The sequence below is a fragment of the Procambarus clarkii genome, chromosome 55 (assembly GCF_040958095.1).
Source record: "Procambarus clarkii isolate CNS0578487 chromosome 55, FALCON_Pclarkii_2.0, whole genome shotgun sequence".
Lineage (NCBI taxonomy): Eukaryota > Metazoa > Arthropoda > Malacostraca > Decapoda > Cambaridae > Procambarus > Procambarus clarkii.
In genome coordinates, this window is record NC_091204.1 from 30,142,235 (window position 1) to 30,153,382 (window position 11,148).

The following is an 11,148-nucleotide window of genomic DNA, read 5'->3' on the forward strand; positions in this document are numbered from 1 at the left end:
GTATTATACATATATAAAACGCTAAACTATAATGCCAATCCTGATCTCAAAAGCTTCATAGAAGGTTGTATCAGAACCCATGAGCATCACACCAGAAATAAATACAGTTTTGATATTCCTAGAGTACGACTTAATCAAACTAGAAATGCTCTACAAATCAAGGGGCCCAGAATGTGGAATGACCTTCCCAACCATGTTAAAGACTGTACCTCTCTCAACCAGTTTAAGTTAAAAGCGAAGCTATACCTAATAAATTCCCTGTAACCTACCTTACCCTTCTATTGTCAACCAATGTCTGTTTTTTTTCTTTAAAGAGCGCTGTTTGTCGACATAATTGTATTTGTGCTGCTTTTTCATCTATGTTTTCATTTCTTGTTTTCATTCTACTCATTATGCTCAATTAGTATTAAGCTTGTCATTTAAGTTTATCATGCCCGAAACGCTTTGCGTAATAGTGGCTTTAGGCATTGTATGTACTAGCTATACCTATAAGTCAAACAATCCTTGTAAATATTTATAGTATGTATGTACCTTACCTAAATAAAATTGTATTGTATTGTATTGTATTGTATATATATATTCTTATAGTGTTGTGTGTTGGTTGGTGTTGTCGTTGTGTTCCTCCTTTATGGACAACCCAACCCACAACTCGGCAGAGTGCTTTTACTTCACTAGGAGATCACCCTTGGCGCTTCTGGCTCTTGGAGAGGGGCTCAACGTCACACGTTTAGGGGATGCGGCTCCAACAATCAGCCTCGTTGTCACGTGCACACACCCACTCGAGCCGCTGTGACTCCCCTCTCTCTCCTTATGTGATATGATCTCCTCAATCCCCTTTAACTTACTAATCTTCCATCCTACCCTGTCCACAGCAGTGGTTCTTGGTTCTTTCTCTCTCTCTCTCTCTTCCTTTACTATTTCCTGGGAAGCCTCACTAGGACAAGGGCAAACACCAGCAAATTGGAATACATTTACTGGACAAAGCACATACACAATACATACACACATATAATAATAATAAATCCTATACTCTATACTATTACAATCAGGTTGCTCTCCAAAACCATCAGAACTCTATTATCAGTTTACCAAGTGGTATCCTATCTTCTGATTCACCACCTGATACTATCAACCTCCTCACGTAGATCAAGTCTACATACACTGTTGCAATATCAGCAAGAGAATATATATATGTATATATCTATAAACGTGTACAAAGAAAATCAGCATGTGAATGCAATAACATATATCAGTATAAATGTTCCTTGATACACAACAATGATCAATCGATCACTCTATCAGTCCTAGAACGCATACATCTGTAGGTAATCCAGCCTACGACTGTAACTCTAAACTTCAGTATAAAACACTCCTTGACATAAGAATGCCAACAATCACTCACCTCTCACTGCGTCTTGCACGCTAATGACAACCAAACACAATCAACTCCCTACAAGTAATCCACCAGAACTTCCCTTCCACCTCTGGAAGTTCACTACCCTGATATCTTTAGGTTCTTCCCAGGCTTCATTACCAGGATCCTCTGCAGCTCCTCCAGGCTGCTACCATGAAGTTTCCTTGAGCAACTACGGTGCTTCACCCTTCTGCTAGGGTCCTCCACAGCTCTCTTGGCTGCTACACCATGAAGTTCCCTCGAGCAACTATGGTGCTTCACCACCTCTACAGAAGCACGTGACACTCCTCTTCACTGCTTCTCCTCACAGCTTGAGGTCCTTTCCTCCACTACCTTGGAGTCTCATCAACTACTTCATCTGTGCTGGCTTCGAAGTTCTCAGCAACTTCTTCCCCAAAGACAAACCTGCAACCCATCGACACTCCAATAAAAATGTTTTCCCTTTAACACATAAACAAAAATAATCACACAATATGTTTTCCTCCAACCTCTATCTGTCCTCTACATACTGTGAGAGTGGACTCCCCCAGTTGGGCGGGTCCATGCTCCACCTCGCCTGGCGGGCTCCACTGGGAGGGTCCTCCGCCGTCAGGAGCCGGGCTCCCTCAGTTGCCTGCCAGCGCTCAGAGGAGACGGATGTCGCTCTGTGTTCCTCCCTCTCCACTATCTTATTTCAGGCTTTCTGCCTTATTAAAACATGTCTAACTTATCAATAAACATTGCCACTGTCGCTGGGCACACGACCAACTACAAGCAATCACTATAAACTGGCTTAAATCGTGCTTACCATAGATTGTTTAGTCGAGGGCGCTCCTCCCTCTGACGGAGCCTGGTCAGGGCGTTCCACACAGCCCACGAAAATGTCTCTGGGCAGCTGTTACGGCCCTCTCGGGTCGCAACTGGGTTCGTACTCTGATGTTGTTAGAGGAAGGGTATCCGGCCCCAAGCCAGTAGTGGCTTTCAAGGGATGTGATCCGTAACGCAAGTAAATTAAAAGGGGAAGGGATATATATATATATATATATATATATATATATATATATATATATATATATATATATATATATATATATATATATATATATATATATATATATATATGCGAACAAGCCTGAATGGTCCCCAGGACTATATGCGAATGAAAATATATTCATATATATATATATATATATATATATATATATATATATATATATATATATATATATATATATATATATATATATATATATATATATGACAATGTCAGACCACGGAGGAAAAATGAAACAGGAATTTCCTTAAGTACTTACGTATATTAATACATCTTCAGAAGGAGTGCAAATATATTGATGTATGAGTGAAGATGTATTAATATTCGAAAATACTTAAGGAAATTCCTGTTTCATTTTTCCTCCGTGGTCTGACATTGTCACATTTTTAATCATGTGTTTATTTTCGTGATACACAGGTCCTAGTCAATAACGGTTTCTCCAATGGTTTCGTCGAAGACATCATAAGAAGGAAAGTGAAAAGCCATGCAACCTCTGAAGAGACAACTAACACAACACCTATACCCCCTATTAGACTATTTTACAGGAACTTCTTTTCCACAGCTCATAAAACGGAGGAAAGGGTCCTGAAAGATATTGTTAATAAAAACGTTATCCCTACAGACAAAAATCAGAGGATACAACTGACGATTTACTATAAAACCAGAAAAACGGACAGCCTACTCATGAGAAACTCTCCAGACACAAAACAGAACGCTTTAAAAGAGACTAACGTCGTCTATGCCTTCAAATGCCCTCTTGGGGACTGTAAGCTCCAAAAAACCCAGTATATAGGCAAGACAACAACATCTCTTTCTAGGCGTTTAACGATGCATAAGCAACAGGGCTCCATTAAGGAACATATAATCTCTTCCCACAACCAAACCATCGCCAGAGAAATCCTAGTAAACAACACAGAAATCATCGATAGATACAGCGATAGCAGGCGGCTTGACGTTTGCGAGGCACTACACATCAAGAAGTCAACACCAGCAATCAACAGCCAATTATTGCACAACTATATTCTACCCACCTCAAGACTCCGCTCCAATATAGAAGCATCAAGAAATATGAACCAATAGGCCTTCTTCAAACACTTCTATTCAATATCCATTGTTTCGTGTTCTGTCTTGTGTTGATGAAATTAATACCCTATTAATACCACTTCTTGTTCTGTCTTGTGTTGATGAAATTAATACCCTATTAATGCCACATCTTGTTCTGTCTTGTGTTAATGCCACATCACCCCTTCCACCTCACTCAAATGTAGATATAAAATCGGAGATGCGTAAGTTCTATTCAGTTGTGTATTTGTGAACTAAAGTCTTTGAAAATGTGATAAGTTTTACGAAACGCGCTCGTGTCGCGTCAGACTAGAAATAAAAATGAATTTTGGAGAATTGATTTTTGATTTACCTCCAACAGTGAAAAGAAATGTACGAAAGATTGAGAAAATTCGTGTTAGAATTATTAATCTTACTTTTTCGGTCATATTTAATAATATATGTCTACAGGAAAGACTGCTACCAAAATATACTAATATTAAAGCGCACGACCCAGCAGCAAGGAATCAAGCCTTCACGATAAAATATCGCCAGGATCTGATTCGTGATCAGATATACAAGGCAGAGAATGAAATCAAAGACAACAAAACGCAACTACTTCATGCTACAAACGAGTGGAGAAATAGCAACATCGACGAAAGTATCCGTACCCGCATTGAACAACACCTCGACATCCTCACAGACCAACATCACCTCAGCACTGAAACAAGGATTATCAAGAAACTAACAACATTATATGGAGGACCTATGGCAATTCCACGACCAAGAGATGGCTTCCTGAACCTTGCAGGAATTAACCTCACTGAGGACCAAGTCACTCTCCTAAATCTGGGCATAAACTGTCATGTTATGTCCAGACCGAGTGAGATGGCCCGGAAAGTAGAGTTGGAAATTCTGTTGGACGACATATTCGACCTCGAGACACAAAAGAAGGTCACTACAAAAGATACCTTACAAGCAGAACTTATTGCAGAAGGAGGAAAGAATCGAGGCAATTACAGAAGCACCATACTGTCCCCCGAGCTTAAAGCGGCAGCTAAAAGCCTTCGTGAGAACAAGGAGATAGTTGTCAGGAGAGGTGACAAGTCGCCAATATATGTCATTCTTAAAAAAGACGAATATCTGGCGAAAATGAACATCATACTCTCTGACCAAACTAAGTTCCAAAGGGTAATGAAGGACACTACAGCCGAATTAAAAGCAAAGGTCAACAAACTGATCGAAACTGTGAACGCCAAGAAATCCGGACTCCACCTGCCAAAGATCATTGGGGAATATAAACCTGGATATGCGTATGGAAATGTCTAGACACACAAGCCTGGAAACCCACTTCGGCCAATCATTAGCCAGATACCCACACCCACGTACAGACTGGCGAAGCGACTCAACGGCCTGCTGACTCCTTATGTTCCTTGTGCCTTCAGCCTGAAGTCTCCAAAGGAATTTGTTGACTTACTGCGGGGCACACGGGCCACAGGGATAAGAGCCTCGTTGGACGTAGAATCGCTGTTTACCAACGTACCTGTGGACGAGACAATCGGAATGATAGCCGACAGAGTGTATCGTGATCCAGCCTGTACTCCTCTTGACATACCAGAAAATATTCTGAGGAAACTACTCCAAGCTTGTACTAAAGAGGCACCCTTCTTGAGCCCGGATGGGCACATGTATAAGCAAGTAGATGGGGTCGCCATGGGTTCTCCCCTAGGTGTCCTGTTTGCAAACTTCTACATGGGTACCATCGAGCAAAAAGTCTTAGTCGACATGAACTTGAAACCGGCCATATACTGCAGGTATGTTGACGACATTTTTACACAGGTACCTGATGTCAGACATCTGCAGGAGCTGAAGGAGGCATTTGAGCAGAGTTCCGTGCTGCGTTTCACTTACGAGATGGAAAAGGATGGGAAGCTGCCCTTTCTAGATGTAACAGTCATGGAAAAGGGCGGAGGTTTCCACACTGCAGTCTGCACTAAGGAAACAAACATAGGAATGTGCCTAAATGCCAACAACGACTGCCCAGACAGGTACAAGAGGAGTGTTGTTAACGCATATGTCGACCGTGCTCTCAGCCACAGCTCAGAATGGAAGCAATTCGACGAAGAACTCTGTAGGGTAAGGCAGGTCCTAGTCAATAACGGTTTCTCCAATGGTTTCGTCGAAGACATCATAAGAAGGAAAGTGAAAAGCCATGCAACCTCTGAAGAGACAACTAACACAACATCTATACCCCCTATTAGACTATTTTACAGGAACTTCTTTTCCACAGCTCATAAAACGGAGGAAAGGGTCCTGAAAGATATTGTTAATAGAAACGTTATCCCTACAGACAAAAATCAGAGGATACAACTGACGATTTACTATAAAACCAGAAAAACGGCCAGCCTACTCATGAGAAACTCTCCAGACACAAAACAGAACGCTTTAAAAGAGACTAACGTCGTCTATGCCTTCAAATGCCCTCTTGGGGACTGTAAGCTCCAAAAAACCCAGTATATAGGCAAGACAACAACATCTCTTTCTAGGCGTTTAACGATGCATAAGCAACAGGGCTCCATTAAGGAACATATAATCTCTTCCCACAACCAAACCATCGCCAGAGAAACCCTAGTAAACAACACAGAAATCATCGATAGATACAGCGATAGCAGGCGGCTTGACGTTTGCGAGGCACTACACATCAAGAAGTCAACACCAGCAATCAACAGCCAATTATTGCACAACTATATTCTACCCACCTCAAGACTCCGCTCCAATATAGAAGCATCAAGAAATATGGACCAATAGGCCTTCTACAAACACTTCTATTCAATATCCATTGTTTCGTGTTCTGTCTTGTGTTGATGAAATTAATACCCTATTAATACCACTTCTTGTTCTGTCTTGTGTTGATGAAATTAATACCCTATTAATGCCACATCTTGTTCTGTCTTATGTTAATGCCACATCACCCCTTCCACCTCACTCAAATGTAGATATAAAATCGGAGATGCGTAAGTTCTATTCAGTTGTGTATTTGTGAACTAAAGTCTTTGAAAATGTAATAAGTTTTACGAATATATATATATATATATATATATATATATATATATATATATATATATATATATATATATATATATTATTAAATATGACCGAAAAAGTAAGATTAATAATTCTAACATGAATTTTCTCAATCTTTCGTACATTACGCTTCACTGTTGGAGGTAAATAAAAAATCACTTCTCCAAAATTCATTTTTTATTTCTAGTCTGACGCGACACGGGCGCGTTTCGTAAAACTTATTACATTTTCAAAGACTTCACAAATACACAACTGATTAGAACTTGCGTTTCTCTGATTTTATATCTACATTTGAGTGAGGTGGGAAGGGTGATGTGGCATTAACACAAGACAGAACAATAGGGGATATTAATAGGGTATTAAAAGTATCAACACAAGACAGAACAGAAACAATGGGTATTGAATAGAAGTGTTTGTAGAAAGCCTATTGGTCCATATTTCTTGATGCTTCTATATTGGAGCGGAGTCTTGAGGTGGGTAGAATATAGTTGTGCAATAATTGGCTGTTGATTGCTGGTGTTGACTTCTTGATGTGTAGTGCCTCGCAAACGTCAAGCCGCCTGCTATCGCTGTATCTATCGATGATTTCTGTGTTGTTTACTAGGATTTCTAGGATTGTTTACTAGAAATCCTAGTAAACAACACAGAAATCATCGATAGATACAGCGATAGCAGGCGGCTTGACGTTTGCGAGGCACTACACATCAAGAAGTCAACACCAGCAATCAACAGCCAATTATTGCACAACTATATTCTACCCACCTCAAGACTCCGCTCCAATATAGAAGCATCAAGAAATATGGACCAATAGGCTTTCTACAAACACTTCTATTCAATACCCATTGTTTCTGTTCTGTCTTGTGTTGATACTTTTAATACCCTATTAATATTCCCTATTGTTCTGTCTTGTGTTAATGCCACATCACCCTTCCCACCTCACTCAAATGTAGATATAAAATCAGAGAAACGCAAGTTCTAATCAGTTGTGTATTTGTGAAGTCTTTGAAAATGTAATAAGTTTTACGAAACGCGCACGTGTCGCGTCAGACTAGAAATAAAAAATGAATTTTGGAGAAGTGATTTTTGATTTACCTCCAACAGTGAAGCGTAATGTACGAAAGATTGAGAAAATTCGTGTTAGAATTATTAATCTTACTTTTTCGGTCATATTTAATAATATATGTCTACAGGAAAGACTGCTACCAAAATATACTAATATATATATATATATATATATATATATATATATATATATATATATATATATATATATATATATATATATATATATGTATATATATATATATTTATATATATATATATATATATATATATATATATATATATATATATATATATATATATATATATATATATATATATATATATATATATATAAGCGTTGTATACATGTATACAACGCTTGACTGCTGTAGAGGGTTCTACGTCGGCTTCGGGCTGTTTTTGATAAGGAGTTCGGAAGTCTTCTTGGTTTTGTAGAATATTATCAGGTTTATGTTTTGATTCGGAGTAGTGCTTTTTACTCCTTCCTTCGTGGGGGCATATATATATGTGGCAGCAGGTTTTTTTTCAAACATGTTTCATTGAATATGACCGCATATTCTGTGTTTATTATTTTCTGGTTTAGGGCTTCTATTCCTCTAACTATTTTCTTAGCATCAGGGCTTAATTGAAATAGGAGTTCTCCAAAACTCATTTTCGTACTTTTGAGGTGAAGAAAAGAAGTGATTTACTATAGAGTGTATTACACTTATTTATATAATTTGCACAACGTTTCGAACCTCCATGGTTCATTCTCAAGTGAACAGATCTTACAATACTAGTTGATTTTATACCCGCACTGGGTCAGGTGATAATACAATAAAGGTGAAAACATGGGGGGATACATAAGGGATAAATGTGAGGTGAAACATAGAGGCTGCAGAAGGCTTATTGGCCCATACGAGGCAGCTCCTATCTAAACACAAAGATTAATCCAGTGTAATTGGCCTATTATGTTGGACATTGTCTTCTGTGTTGGCATCGATATGTTCTTGTCTTGTCCTTACTCTCATGGTGGGTAGAGTAAATAGTTCCGTGATTTGGGTGTTCATGGTAGGTCGCTCTATTCTTATGTGAATTGCCTCAAGAATTTGTAATCTTCTTGCATCTTGGGTTTTGTCTATTATGCAGGTATTCTTGTTCAACATTTCTCTGGTTAGAGTAATGTCAATGGCTTGTCTCATGTGATTCCTGGGGGCACCGGATTGAAGATGGCATGTCAAACGCCTCGTCAGCTTGGTCGACGTCATACCTATACCTATATACTTACATTGAAGGTTACATCCTTCGTGGGGGCAAGTGTACATGTATACAACGCTTGACTGCTGTAGAGGGTTCTACGTCGGCTTCGGGCTGTTTTTGATAAGGAGTTCGGAAGTCTTCTTGGTTTTGTAGAATATTATCAGGTTTATGTTTTGATTCGGAGTAGTGCTTTTTACTCCTTTACGGATTATTTCTTTCAAAATAAAATAAAGAAATAAAGAAATAATCCGTAAAGGAGTAAAAAGCACTACTCCGAATCAAAACATAAACCTGATAATATTCTACAAAACCAAGAAGACTTCCGAACTCCTTATCAAAAACAGCCTTCTTTTTTTCGATTAGGTAAATCGGGCCTTGCATAGTAGGCTGAGAAGTGCGTTCTGGCTACTAGGTACGACATATATATATATATATATATATGGCACAACTCTCCTAAACACGAGAGTTAAGTATACAACTTTAGAACACTTTCCCACCAGGAGACTCGAACCCTAGCCAGCACAGAAGCCTTCCAGCAACTGGCATAACAGGTACGCCTTAACCCTCTCCACCACCCGCTCAGACCCTTAAAAGAGATGGTAATTTCGGAGTATTTAAATACCCCAAAGATCAACACCTCCCAAGAGCACCAGAGCAAGTGAGGGGTCATTTAGACGTTAATTTCATCAAGTCCCTGTTAATATGGGAAGACACAGTGTCTCTGCTTAAGGCACAACTCTCCTAAACACGAGAGTTAAGTATACAACTTTAGAACACTTTCCCACTTCTATATAATTCTGGTGCTCTTGGGAGGTGTTAATCTTTGGGGTATTTAAATACTCCGAAATTACCATCTCTTTTAAGGGTCTGAGCGGGTGGTGGAGAGGGTTAAGGCGTACCTGTTATGCCAGTTGCTGGAAGGCTTCTGTGCTGGCTAGGGTTCGAGTCTCCTGGTGGGAAAGTGTTCTAAAGTTATATATATATATATATATATATATATATATATATATATATATATATATATATATATATATATATATATATATATATATATATATATTATATATATATATATATATATATATATATATATATATATATATATATATATAAATATATATATATATATATATATATAACTTGTGTGTATATATACCCCTCCCCCCCCCCTTACATCTAATTAGTTAAAAAAATCTATAATATTTTAAGTTTTACTCAAGATAGTTTGTGTAATAGTGGCGTCATTAGTAGCAGTATGTGTAACTCCTGTCCCTTCAATTGTACATTGCTCTTACGTTCTTTGTACACACACATTATTTTGAATAAACATTATTATTATTATTATTATTATTCTATAGGATAATGTTCTCACCCCAACAATGCCATAGGCATATAATTCACCCTAACAATTCCATAGACCTGTGTCCACACCCCAAGAATTGTATAGGCCTATGTAAGACAATGGTTGAACAGAAAGTACTCCAGTACTTACGGAGGATGATGAGAGTGCGAGGAACAAGGTGGTCAGGTGGAGCCAGTGACTCCTTCCTTCAACAGTTTTGTCTCTCCCTCGTGGTATATCCTCAATGTCTTCAGTGGTGTGGCCTCACCACACACTTACACTGCCATAAGTGTCCTGAGAGTACTGTGAGAGGGATAATTTGGCGGGTATTGTGGACACAGGTGACCGTCTCTAAGACAGTGAGGAGCATCAGTGTTATCTTCTTCATGATGGTAGCTGCAGTTCTTATCAGAGTTGTTATCTTGTTGTTGGTGATTAAGTGGCGACATTGCTATCAGTTGAGGAGCGGCAGTGTTATCTTCTTCTTGATGGTAGCTGCAGTTCTTCTTATCAGAGTTGTTATCTTGTTGGTAGTGATTGCGCGGCGACATTGTTATCAGTTGAGGAGCGGCAGTGTTATCTCACGGGTCGTCGTCTACACCTCGTGTAGCAGCTTGCTTTTGTTGTGATGACGTCACTCGCTCGCTTGCTCGCCATCATGCTCCGTACATTTTCTTTGGTTACTGATCTCTGCCGAAACTGACTTTTTAATTGTCTTTATTTTATATACACAGGAGTTTGTTTATTTATTTATATATATACAAGAAGGTACAATAGGTTTATGAGAGTACATAACATTGATGTTTTTACATTCTTGTAAAGCCACTAACACGCATAGCGTCTCAGGCAGGTCCTTAATCTAACAGATAATTTTAAGTAGGTAAATTGTAGCTAAATTGAGAAAAGTTAATAGTTACATTGTAAGGAAAT

At 38.7% G+C, this 11,148-nt stretch overlaps 1 long non-coding RNA gene across 1 annotated transcript; it reads right to left on the bottom strand.

Annotated features, from left to right (window-relative positions):
- Positions 1–958: 958 nt before the first annotated feature.
- LOC138352843 (uncharacterized) lies at positions 959–10,577 on the bottom strand. Its single transcript, XR_011222916.1, has 2 exons — positions 10,369–10,577; positions 959–1,819 (listed from the first exon to the last, which is right to left on the bottom strand). It is a non-coding gene; the product is annotated as an uncharacterized lncRNA (long non-coding RNA).
- Between the last annotated feature and the right edge of the window lie 571 nt (positions 10,578–11,148).